Here is a 12,571-nt window from a genome sequence, read left to right as displayed (position 1 = left end):
AAAATATATTACATTAACCCATGTGTCTAAATTCTGATGACTAACATGTACCACTACAGAATTTCATTTAAACATATGTTTCAAAGCTATTTACTGGCAACTTAGTAAGTGAATCAGTAAGAAGAATGAAAATATGAAAATAAATTATATTTTCTATCTTATCAGAATTCTTGTAACACTTTAGTAAGAAATCTTATTACTATAAAATGCTAAATTTCTACTCATGATTATGTTTGCACCTCCTGCAACTGTGACTTCAGCAATATGTTTTGACTATATCATAAAACTTGAACTGGTTGTGGCTTTCAATTGCTGTCTTCTATTTTACAAAATTACAAATAATTATTAGGTAATATTTATTAAATATATCTACCTTGTATTGATAGTTGCTTATTCCTATAGAGTGTAGAGATATAGATTTTCAGCAACAGTATTTTTAAACTATAAATATTAGTAACTATATTAACCCTTCATTAACATGAATGTACCACAAAATTGTTTTACTATTCTTTTTTTTTTCCATTTATTTATTTTATTGCATTTTAGGTTTTGGGATATATGTGAAGAACATGCAAAATTGTTGCATAGGTACACACGTGGCAGTGTGATTTGCTGCCTTCCTCCCCATCACCTACATCTGGCATTTCTCCCCTTGCTATCTCTCCCCAGCTCCCCACCTCCCACTGTCCCTCCCCTATTTCCCCCCAACTGACCCCAGTGTGTAGTGCTCCCCTCCCTGTATCCATGTGTTTTCATTGTTCAACTCCCGCCTATGAGTGAGATCACGCGGTGTTTGATCTTCTGCTCTTCTGTCAGTTTGCTGAGAATGATGGTTTCCAGGTTCATCCATGTCCCTACAAAGGACATGAACTCATCGTTTTTGATGGCTGCATAATACTCCATGGTGTATATGTGCTACATTTTCCCTATCCAGTCTATCGTCGATGGGCATTTGGGTTGGTTCCAGGTCTTTACTATTGTAAACAGTGCTGCAATGAACATTCGTGTGCACGTGTCCTTATAATAGAATGATTTGTTATCCTTTGGATATATACCCAGTAATGGGATTGCTGGGTCAAATGGAGTTTCTATTTCTAGGTCCTTGAGGAATCGCCACACTGTCTTCCACAATGGTTAAACTAATTTACACTCCCACCAACAGTGCAAAAGTGTTCCTATTTCTCCACATCCTCTCCAGCATCTGTTGTCTCCAGATTTTTTAATGATCGCCATTCTAACTGGCGTGAGATGGTATCTCAAAGTACTATTCTTAAGAAATAAAACTTCTTTAGTAATTTGTTACCTGTGAATTTGTTATAACATAATGTCCAACCACTCATACTAGAAATATGTAGGTATTTTTTAAATTTACAGGTAGTTATTTAGTAATCTGAGATCATATGTTAATTTTATATTCATCTCTTTTTATTTATTAAATATTTATATTGATGCAAAATGTTAGTATTATTGTTAATAAGAATTGATTTTATTATGGGATGTTGAGGATGGTTGAAGGAACAATGTTCTGATAGGAGACATCACCCTAAAGTTAGGCAGATAGAGTAGAATTAACTAAAGATTTATTTAGGGAAACCACAGAATACAATGCAGACCTAGTTTTGCCAATAGCGGAAGTGCTTACAACAATTTGGGATGTGGCCAAGAGTAATTTTCAGGATCCAGAGAGGACAACTGTATGGGAATGGCCTCCTGTTGGGAGCAGAAGCTTGATATAGCAAATCAGCAGGGAAGGAATTTTGAAAATAAGTACTCCATCCCCACTCCCTGACTAGTGTCAATCTCCTGAAAGTGACTCTCTATATTTTAACTAAGGTCAGGAGGTAAGAGAGTCCGCTGATATAGTTCATAGCATTTGTCTGTCAGGGCACAGAGTATTATAAAAAAGGGTGCAGGGTGGATGTGGAAAGCAAAGGAAAATATCCAGTATATAGTAGTAGCAATAATTTTGGAGAACCACTGTTTTAATAAACAGGATGTTTCATATAATAATTCAAACATGTCATTGATGTTTTCATATATTGTGTTGCTTTGCAAAGTTGACTTCATTGTAATATTTAAACATTTGTCTCTCTAAAAGTCGAATATTGGTTCCATAGCATCTTGATACTTTCTAACTAAAGAGCTATACTAAATCTTACAACTATTTTAAAGGAATTTCTCTAAATTTTCAAGGCCACTTTATATAGATTTTACATATTGAAGGAATTAAAAACTCTGTGTACTTCAGAGTTAAGTGGAAATTTGCCAATGGTCATTATTATTCCTTTTTTGAATCACAGATAAAAAGAATGACATTTAAAAAATCACACTGCTTCAATTTGCAGTATGTATTCATTCATGATACTATAGAAGGATGGATGTGATATAACTAATAAATAACAAAATAATGAATCTGTTTGTACACTCTGCCAATTTGCTTTACAAGAAAAAAGATAAGTCAACTTTCTATAGTTATTTATAATACAATATTTCATAGTCTACATTTTATGTTCTCTATTTGAGCATTAGCCATGGTCCTAATAATAGTGACAGCTAAACTTAAGTATACAAAAACAAGCTTATCAATAGTTTTAGACGAAAAGAGAAGAGAATAAGTAAACAGGAACTTCAAGTTTTAAGTAGGCGGATTAAAAAGGTGTAGAAATAATGGGAGTCTCAGTTTCAACTAGTAGCATCAGGTAAGATTATAAAGAGTTAATATACCATCTTATACTCAAATTCATACTGGGCCAGGAGAAAACAACCTTACATCTTATTATTGTTATCATTATACTTTAAGATCTGGGATACATGTGCAGAATGTGTAGGTTTGTTACATAGGTATACACATGTCATAGTGGTTTGCTGCACCCATCATCTACATTAGATATTTCTCCTAATGCTATCTCTCCCCTATTCCCCAACCACCCCACAGGCCCCAGTGTATGATGTTCTCATCCCTGTGTCCATGTGTTCTCATTGTTCAACTCCCACTGATGAATGAGACCATGTAGTGTTTGGTTCTCTGTTCCTGTGTTAGTTTGCTGAGAATGATGGTTTCTAGCTTCATCCATGTCCCTGCAAAGGACATGAACTCATCCATTTTTATGGCTGCATAGTATTCTATGGTGTATATGTGACACATTTTCTTTATCCAGTCTGTTATTGATGGGCATTCGTGTTGATTCCAAGTCTTTACTATTGTGAGCAGTCCTGTAATAAACATGTGTCTTTATAGCAGAATGATTTATAACCCTTTGCATATGTACTCAGTAAAGGGATTGCTGGGTCAAATGGTATTTCTGGTTCTAGATCCTTGAGGAATTGTCACACCATCTTCCACATAGTTGAGCTAATTTACATTCCCACCAACAGTGTAAAAGCATTGCTATTTTTCCAGAATCTACAGGGGGCATAAACAAATTTACAAGAAAATTAAAAACAAAAAAACCCCATTGAAAAGTCGGTGAAGGATATGAACAGACACTTCTCAAAAGAAGACATTTAGGCAACTGAAAAACATGAAAAAAAATCTCATCATCACTGGTCATTAGAAAAATGCAAATCAAACCCATGATGATTTACCATCTAATTCCAGTTAGAATGGCGATCACTAAAAAGTCAGGAAACAACAGATGCTGGATAGGATGTAGAGAAACAGGAACACCTTTACACTGTTGGTGGGAGTATAAAAAAACCTTACAACTTAAATTTTATTTCTTTGTATAGCAAAGTGAACTCATTAAATAATGAAATAAAGAAGTTTGCCATAATATCCCTTCCAGCTTTAAAACATTTTATTTAAAAGTTAAAAATATGCACATTATTATTCTAAATGATCATGTTTCTTTGTTAAAAAACTATAAACTAAACATAGGTATTTGAAAAAAATTCTCAAATAGCATGAGTCTTCTTCAAACAATTATGGGAAAAATGTAAATTCAAATATATTTTAGCCAATGTTGAAGTTTACAAGACTGGGGAACAGAAAGGTGAGCCTTCTTTCCTTTCAGCCCAATAAGCAGTATTCTTTAAACAAACAGTAAAGGAACAGACCATAAGTAACCCAAGTTATTTGGGTTACTGCTACATTATTCTCAGTTCACCATTGATGACTCTCTGTTTTCTCCTTGAAACCCATGTTATTATCTAACCAGCACATTCATATCACCAATAACTTGTTAGAGATGCAAATTCTTAGACCTCAACCAATCCTAGAACAATTAAATTAGAAATTCTGAAATCAGAGCCCATGTTACTTTCCATTCCCCTAGGAATGACCTTTCTCTCTTGTCTACTTATCAAAATTTTACCCATTCTTTATGATTTATTTTTGGCATGATGCATCATAATACAAATGTAGTTTCTTTCTCTGATAAGAATTTTCATCTTATGAGTGATCGTTTTTATCCCAGACACCAAGTGCAAATTCCCAAGCATATAGCATTCAATTAATAATTAGTAGTTCTAAAACTATATTATGTCTTTGAATTACTGGCAAACCACAAAAATATAAAAGAATGTAACCATTCAGGCAATTGCATGAAGAGTAATAATACTTCAAACCCTAATAACTTATCATCAACTGGTAAGATAAACAGGAGGTAGAGCATGAAGAGCTGATTAGTCATATTCAAGAGTTTATACTTGGTCTGAAATCTTTGCATAACATTTTAGTCCAGGCAGAATGTTGGTTGGTTAGTGTTATGCTAGGATCAAATCACAGTAGTTCTTTGGTTGAAGACAAACTAACAGCACTTGAAGAATATGATGGGTTTGTATATGCAAAGATAGAGGGAAGGAACTTCCTAGGCAAAGAAAAGAGTACTTTGGACTTTTACATCATCCTCTATGTTCACAGTAAAGGCTGCTAAGCAGATGGTGACTATGGTGGCTTACATTCTAATATTTAAATTTAGGAAAGGGAAATTTACCAAAGGAAGACAGAGCTATTCTTTTTTTTTTTTTTTAGAATATTGAAAAAAAAATCTGGGAAAACCAAGATTGGTTCACAAGTCTAAATAATGGAAGAAGACAAAAATATTATGATCATTTCCAAGAACAATATCAATGGCATATCAGAAGAAAAAAATAAGCTGAACATCAGAGTAAGTAGGGTATAAACTGAGGCAGTCCTGATAAATTGAACCAAAATGTATGTGAAAATTCACCTACAATGTATGTGAATGGACCTTGCTAGCTTAAGGTATGGGATCAAAACCAGGGAAACGTATAAAAGAGAGGCTCTGAATTAGAACACAAATAAGGCATGTGATATAGTCAGGATAGTGTCCCTGCCCAGCTCTCATGTTGAATTGTAATCCCCAGTAGTGGAGGTGGGCCTGGTGGGAGGTGATTAGATCATGGGGTGTATTTCTCATGAATGGTTTAGCACCATCCCCTTGGTGCTGTCCTCACAATAGTGAGTGATTTCTCATGAGATCTTTCTGTCTAAAAGTGTGTGGCATCTCTGTCTCTCTCTTGCCCTTGCTTTTACCACTACCTCTGTGTCTTCCACCGTGATTGTTAGCTTCCTGAGACCTTCCCAGAAGCAAATGCTGCTATGGTTCCTGTGTAGCCTGCAGAATTATGAGATAAACCTCTTTTCTTCATAAATTACCCAGTCTCAGTTATTTCTTTATAGCATTGCCAGAACAGCCTAATACAGCATGCATGAAGAAAAACAAGTCAGATTCAAAAAACTGACACATTCATAATGAGGATAATTACATACAGAGTTTGGAAACATCTTATGTTTATAAAACAGAGAAAATAATGGAATATACATCCATTTCAGTAAGACATATCAGAACAAAAAGGCCAAAATAATAACTGCCTATTTAATTGCCCTGTTTATGAGAGAATCTTAAAAGGCAAGGACAAAGCAGTTTCTGTAACATTGGTCACTTGTTTGATAATAGGATTTAAATAGGTCTGATGATGAAATGTTGACCAGTTAAATGTGACAACTTCAGAACTGGAAGAGAATATTAATAGCAATATATTTATTTTTCATTTTTCATTTAGCAGCTGAATGAGAAAACTGTTTTTGACACTGTATTTATCAGTAATCAGGCCAGTCAGCCAAATGTAATAGCATAATAATGTGTTATCATAGTATCTTTGAAATGCATTTTCCATGGCAGTATCATTATCCCCAATTTATAGATAAGAGGGGCATGTACAACTGTCAGTGTAAAAAGATAAATTTTGTGACTAGGCCTCAATAGCTACTGTCTCATCATTTAAGCATTATAGTCCTTGCAAGTTTATAGGTTGTCCTCAAGTTCGTCCTGGGTTCATTTCTTTTTGTTCCTGGTATGTTTCTCATTATATTTTACATACTAAAACTGGCCATGGAACTGTTATGGATCCCTCTGCATCTGCATTGGAGTGACAATTGCAAATGAAGAAGGGTTTTCCTCCCCCTGTAATTTTACTAATTGATAAGAACACCTGATACTATTAATATTATTTTTGAAATTGCCTTTTATTCTTTTTGGTCCTAAAATATAGAAGCTGAAAAGACATCTGAAAAATATAATTTATAGTGATGAATATAATGACAAAAGTAATGTTTATAAATGGTTAGAAACTATCCAATTAGTGGCAGAGCTATGGTTTGAAACAGTATTGTCAAATGCTAAAAATCTCTTTTCTGCTATGTCAAATAGCTGATTCATTTTACACAATATATTGATTCCCTTTACATAAATTATTTATCAAAACTTTCAGTCAATGTAATAACTTGTAAGTTCATTTTTTAGAAGTTCCACATCTTATCCAATTGATCTTAGAGTATTTGGTTTAAATAATCACTTCTGGTTGCACATAGTGGCTCACGCCTATAATCCCCACACTTTGGGAGGCACAGGTGAGAGTATCTCTTGAGGGCAGAAGTTTGAGACCAGTTTGGGCAACATAGTAAGATCCCATCTCTACAAAAAAAATTAATTAAAAAGTCACTTCTCTATTGGTATACACTATCAAGAATATTTCACTTCATTTAAATTTGATTTCAAAAGAGCAGTCTTTGAAGGTAGAATCTTTAATAAAGAAGAGTGAAATGAGACACAGTGAGTGAGCAGATGTGAAGAACCATTTCTGTTAAAGCTCTGGGGTTAAGTAAAGATTTGTGAGTTACAGAAAAGCAGGCTTCATATACATACCTAATGTGTGTATTATAATTTCCTACATGTAGAAAGAGTACATGCTTATGTCTATTGTCATAATATTATCATGATGCTGTCATGATTTTTCATCAGATATCATGATGCTGTCTAATAAGCCCTTAAAAATTATGTATAGCATACCATGTTCCTTAGTATCATTACCTTTGTATCTCCACAAGATGCTCTGATCAGTCCTCTGATTTGGTTTACCTGCTTGCTTCCCTACCCCCTCTTCCTGATGCTTTTCATTAATAGAATTTCCTACTCCAAAAATTTTTCATTCATAGTTTTCCCTACTCAAAAAAAATTCTCTACTTTTTCTCTTCAGTATCACTGTCTCTGTGTCTCTCTCTTCCCTTCTTTGTCTTACTGTTATAGATAAAGAAAGGCTAGAGCAGATTGAAATGTACTCATTTATGCCAGGTAGAATCCTCTTAAAAGAATGCGTATGGCAAGCTTATTTAATTCAAAAACAAAATAACAGCAGGTTTAATTGCTTTGAGTTTTGAATAATAATACATGTTTAACTTTGTATCTCAATAATATTAAAAGTCAAAGTGAATTTTTTTGTTTATCAAAAAGAAGTAGGCTTTTACATGGTTGAGAAACTAAAAAGAGTTTCTCCATGTAGTCTCAGAACCGAAAGATGACTAATATATCAACCTCTTATTTTCTCAGTATGTCTGATGCAGTTATTTTATTTTCCTTAAGCTTATTCTACTGATGAAATGTGAGTATAATCCTTATGACACTGAATAATGAACACTGAATTTTCAATTTTCCCTCAGATGTTTCAGCATTTTCTCTACAATATAAACTTAGAGAAAGATATGGGGGTGGGGAGGGGAACGAGAGAGAGAGAGAGAGCGAGAGAGAGAGAGAGAGAGAAAGAAAGGAAGTGGTTTGTTGACTTCACACAGACACACACACATATTTGTTTTGTCCAACTGAGAATAAAATATGTTAAATTGTTATCATTCCATCAGCATCTTCTGCCAACATATCACTGTACCAAACATTCCACAAGGCATAGACATACTTTGGTCATAGGTTAAAATCTAAAACATACCTATGAACATGCACAGCCCATAGAGAGATTTATAGCTAAACTTAAATATCCTTAAAATCAGATAAGTGCAAGCATGCATAGAGGAGGCCCTAGATAAAGGTTCTTGTGAAGCAATTTATCCTCAGGGAAGACAAGACACATTAGCTTAATCAAACAATAATGAGTCCATGTAATAGAGTAGCAACAATTTAAAATACAGTAATATGAGGTATATTGATTGCTTTATAACTAAGGACTTTGTACACAGAGCCTACAGCGGAGGAGATTATGACTTTGGGATGGCTCATGTCATTCAATTCTCTAAGACATGTGGAACATATAGTAGTATTATTTTATGGTAGTAGCAGAGTGGGGTGTGAAAGGGATTTTTCTCATTTTAGGGAGGATAACTTCTGGAGTCCACTGATGAGAAAAGACAAAAACCCATGGAAGAAAAGGACAGTTTGAACAGCAAGAGGTCAGTTTAACCTAGTTTTAGTTCAGCTGCCATGCGACCTGGGTACCCATACAGGAAACATTGGGAACAGAAGAAACCATAGCCATATGGAAATCACACTCCAACATCAGAAGCAAGTACATAGAAGGAGTGGTGTATCAGGTGTGACAGATTAGTTGTGACAAATAATGCTCTCACTGCCACTGAGGAGGCCATGAGCAGTTTCTGAGGTTAAAAAGAGAATGTAAGTTAGCTCAGTGGTCCTTAAATAGTGGTGGCCATTCACAGAATTTTTCTCTTCAGGGGAACATAGAAATTGAGCAGTAGCTGCTCTGGATTTTAAGGTGAAAAAAAAGTTGTTTTCTTTTTCTTTCTTTCTTTTTTTTTTTTTTTGCAGATAAAAAAAATGCAGAAAGTTGTTATGATAATAGGAATAATTAGTAAAGAAAGAAATATGATTGTGTGATTGTGAGAGAGGCCAAACGGTGCAATCTAATACACAAATGCAGAGATTAGCTTTGGGATTATGAACTTGGTGCCTGTGTCCCAGCCATACCAACTCTAGCTGTGGCTAAAGGGGGCCAAGGGCTAGCTCAGGCCACTGCTTTAGTGGGTTTAAACCCCAAGGCTTGGTAGTTTCTATGTGGTGTTGGGTCTGCAGTTGCATAAAAGACAATAGAGCTCTGGAAACCTCTGCCTAGATTTCAGAGGATGTATGGAAACATCTGGATGTTTAGGCAGAAGTTTGCTGCAGAGGTGGAGCCCTCATGGAAAACCTCTGCTAGGGCAGTGCAAAAGGGAAATATGGGGTCAGACCCCCCACACAGAGTCCCCACTGGGACACTGCCTAACAGAGCTGTCAGCAGAGGGCCACCATCCTTGAGACCCCACAATGGTAGCTCCACCAGCAACTTACACTGCAAGCCTGGAAGAGCTGCAGGCACTCAACGCCAGTCATGAAAGCAGCCAGGAAATGGGGGATACACCATGAAAATCTATAGGGGTAGAGTTGCCCAAGGCCTTGGGAGTCCACCTCTTGTATCAGAATGTACTGGATGTTAGACATGGAATCAAAGGAGATTATTTTGGAGCTTTCAGAATTAATGACTGGCACATAAGATTTCATATTTACATGGGGCCTGTAGCCCCTTTGTTTGGCCAGTTTATCCCTCTTAGAATGGGAGCATTTATCCAATGGTTGTTCCCTCACTGTATCTTGGAAGTAACTAACTTGCTTTTGATTTTACTGGCTCATAGGCAGAAGAGACTTACACTGTCTCTGATGAGACTTTGAACTTGGACTTCTGGGTTAATGCTAGAATAAGTTAAGACTTTTGGGAAGCAGAAATATAGACCAATGGAACAGAACATAGACCTCAGAAATAAAACTGCACATCTACAACCATCTGATCTTGGATAAACCTGACAAAAAAAAGCAATTCAAAAATATTCCTTATATAATAAATGGTGCTAGGAAAACTGGCTAGCCATATGCAGAAAACTGAAACTGGATCCTTTATTTATTCCTTATACAAAAATTATTTCAAGATGGATTAAAGATATATATGTAAAACCCCAAATCTTAAAAATTCTAGAAGAAAACTTAGGCAATATCATTCAGGACAGAGGCATGGGCAAAGACTTCATGACAAAAACACAAAAAGCAATTGCAACCAAAGCCAAAATTAACAACTGGGATCTAATTAAACTAAAAAGCCTCTGCACAGCAAAAGAAACTAGCATCAGAGTGAACAGAAAACCTACAAATAGGAGAAAATTTTTCAATCTACCCAGCTAACAAAGGTGCAATATCTAGAATCTACAAGGAACTTAAATAAAATTACAAGATAAAAAAACACTCTATCAAAAAGTGGGCAAAATATATAAACAGACACTTCTCAAAAGAAGACATTTATGCAGCAAAACATGAAATAAAGCTCAACATCATTGATCATTAGAGAAATGCAAATTAAACTACAATGACATACCATCTCATGACAGTCAGAATAGTGATTATTAAAATTTTTTTTTATTAAAAAGTCAAGAAACAATACATGCTGGTGAAGCTATGGAGAAAGAGAAACACTATTACATTGTTAGTGGGAATGTAAATTAGTTCAACTATTGTGGAAGACAGTGTGGTGATTCTTCAAGGATCTAGAACCAGAAATACCATTTGACTCAGAAATCTCATTATTTGTTACATATCCAAAGGAATCTACATCATTCTACTGTAAAAACATACACGCATATGTTTATTGCAGCACTGTTTGCAATAGCAAATACATTGGATCAACCAAAACACCAATCAATGATAAACTGGATTTAAAAAAAATGTGGTACATACAAACTATGGAATACTATGCAACCATAAAAAGGAATGAGATGATGTCCTTTGCTTGGACACGGATGAAACTGGAATGCACCATCCTCAGCAAACTAACACAGGAACAGAAGACCAAACACTGCATAAGTGGGAGTTCTGACTCATAAATGGGAGTTGAACAATGAGAACTCATGGACACAGCAAGGGGAACAACACACAGGGACCTCTTGTGGGTTGGGAGGAAAGAGGAGGGAGGCATTAGGAAAAATACCAAATGCATGCAGGGCGTAAAACTTAGATGAAAAGTTGATAGGTGCAGCCAACAACCATGGCACATTTATACCTATGTAACAAACCTCCATGTTCTGCACATGTATCTTGGAACTTAAAGTAAAAGAAATAAAGTTTTTAAAAGCTGGGTTTTTTTGAAAAGATCAAATAGACCACTAACAAGATTAATAAAAAAGAAAAGAGAGAATAATCAAATAGATGCAATAAAAAATTATATAGGGGATTTCACCACAGATGCCACAGAAATACAAACCACCATCAGAGATTACTACAAACAACTCTATGCACATAAACTAGTAAACCTGGAAGAAACAGATAAATTCCTGGAAACTTGCACCCTCCCAAGCCTAAACCAGGAAGAAGTTGAAACTCTAAATAGATCAATAGCAAGGGCTAAAGTTGAGGCAGTAATTAATAGCCTACCAACCAAAAAAAGCCCAGGGTCAGATGAGTTCACAGCCAAATTCTACCACAGATACAAAGAGGAGCCGGTACCACTCCTTCTGAAACTATTCCAAACAATCGAAAAAGAGGGAATCCTTCCCAGATCATTTTATGAGACCAAAATCATCCTGATTCCAAAACCCCACAAAGACTCAACAAGAAAAGGAAACTTTAGGCCAATATCCATGATGAACGTAGATACAAAAATCTTCAATAAAATAATGGTAAACTGATTGCAACAGCACATCAAAAAGCTTTTCCATCATGATCAAGTAGGCTTCCTACCAGGGATGCAAGGCTGGTTCAACGTACACAGGTCTATAAACGTAATTCACCACATAAACAGAACCAAAGACAAAAACCACATGATTATCTCAATAGATGCAGAGAAGGCTCTCAAGAAAATTCAGCAGCCATTTATGCTAAAAACTCTCAGTAAACTAGGTATCAGTGGAACGTATCTCAAAATAATAAAAGCTATTTACGACAAACCCACAGCCAATATCATACTGAATGGGCAAAAACTTGAAAAATTCCCTTTGAAATCTGGCAATAGACAAGGATGCTCTTTCTCACCACTCCTATTCAATATAGTATTGGAAGTTCTAGTCAGAGAAATCAGGCAAGAAAAAGAAATAACAGTATTCAATTAGGAAAGGAGGAAGTCAAATTGTCTCTATTTGAAGATGACATGATTGTATATTTACAAGACCACATCATCTCAGCCCCAAATCTCCTAAAACTGATAAGCAACGTCAGCAAAGGCTCAGTATACAAAATCAATGGGCAAAAATCACAAGCATTCCTATACACCAATGACAGACTTAAAGAGA

The sequence above is a fragment of the Sapajus apella genome, unplaced genomic scaffold (genome assembly GCF_009761245.1).
Source record: "Sapajus apella isolate SASKATOON/1434 unplaced genomic scaffold, GSC_monkey_1.0 scaffold58, whole genome shotgun sequence".
NCBI classification, from domain to species: Eukaryota; Metazoa; Chordata; class Mammalia; order Primates; family Cebidae; genus Sapajus; species Sapajus apella.
This window is presented reverse-complemented; position numbering follows the sequence as displayed.